The following is a 1,108-nucleotide window of genomic DNA, read 5'->3' as shown; positions in this document are numbered from 1 at the left end:
CCCGCCTCCCCCTGGACAGCACCGTCGCCAGCCGCGCCCCCCTCCCCAGCCTGACTCGCCGCCTCCCTCCTCTTGGCCTCAGACCCCCTCTCCACTGCAGCCCCGCAGGCAGCCTCTCCGGGGTGGGCTTGACCTCGGGGATGCAGGGGGGCCAAGATGAGGCGCGGGATTTGCAGGTGCAGTGGACGCCCCCGCCTTGCCCTGGTACAGCCACCAGGCGTGTCCCCACTGTGCCCCAGTCCTAGCTCACCGCCCAGGCCTCTAGCCAGCCTGCACTGCTACTTTCCGAGGGGTGCCATCTGTTTACCTCCTTGGGTCATGGGAGGTCAGATTCAGCCTAGAGCACCTCCTTCGAAAGCTCTATTTGAGTGGGGGTCTGGGGTCCCTACTGTCCCGCAGTGAAGTTCAAGGGAGCCTTGGAAGGCAGTTGAAAAGCTTCTCAGGTGGTCTCCTCTGGACTCTTCACGCCCACAAGGTGGGAGGGGGCTGCGTTTTTCTAACCAGTGCTTTCTTTACCCGAAACCTTCTGTAAATTGTCTAGGAAAGGCTTAACAAAAAATCCGGAGGAAGACATCTAAGGGGCCCCTCTCCTGCCCTTCCTTCTTCCCCTCAAATTTTTCATCTCGTGTGGAGATAATGAGAAGCGAAATGTCTTGTCAATTCATTCACCCAATATTTATCGAGTGCCTGCTGGCTGCCAGCACCTGTTTCCTGTCTTGCTGTATCGTCCACTCATGGCCTCTCAAAAAGTCACAGTAACTAACTCCTTGTGCTTGTCAACCCCGGTGACATTTCCAGAACCCGCAGAATGTCTCAAGAGCAACTCAACTTCATCTATTTAAAAAGTTGCTGGTTACAAATAACAAGGCTGCAAAGGCACCGTGACCTGGCCTTCCTTGTTATAATGTTTGCAAAATCTTTTAACATGACTGGTTATAGAAAGGACAGTTCCATTGAGGTCCAGACAGCTGCCAACTCTGATTTAAACATCAAGTAAAAGGTTGATCTAATCAAAAGCACCCTTTCCTAGCTCTACTGGTTGCTTTCAATTGAAAGACAAAAATTATCTGAGAGGCCGTTAAACCATTATCAAATACTAAAACCTTTG

At 52.2% G+C, this 1,108-nt stretch overlaps 1 protein-coding gene across 1 annotated transcript in view; it reads right to left on the bottom strand.

The window, feature by feature from the left end:
- The window catches only part of NCALD (neurocalcin delta), a 472,522-nt gene extending 471,935 nt beyond the window's left edge, over nt 1-587 (bottom strand). The window contains exon 1 of the mRNA XM_011931436.1: nt 251-587. The gene's annotated coding sequence lies outside the window, so the exon portion shown is untranslated. The remainder of the gene's footprint in view (nt 1-250) is intronic.
- Nucleotides 588-1,108: the final 521 nt, after the last annotated feature.

This window comes from Colobus angolensis, unplaced genomic scaffold (assembly GCF_000951035.1).
Source record: "Colobus angolensis palliatus isolate OR3802 unplaced genomic scaffold, Cang.pa_1.0 Scaffold121, whole genome shotgun sequence".
Classification (NCBI taxonomy): domain Eukaryota; kingdom Metazoa; phylum Chordata; class Mammalia; order Primates; family Cercopithecidae; genus Colobus; species Colobus angolensis.
Note: the sequence above shows the minus strand (reverse complement) of the source record. Positions and strands in the feature narration are given on the sequence as shown.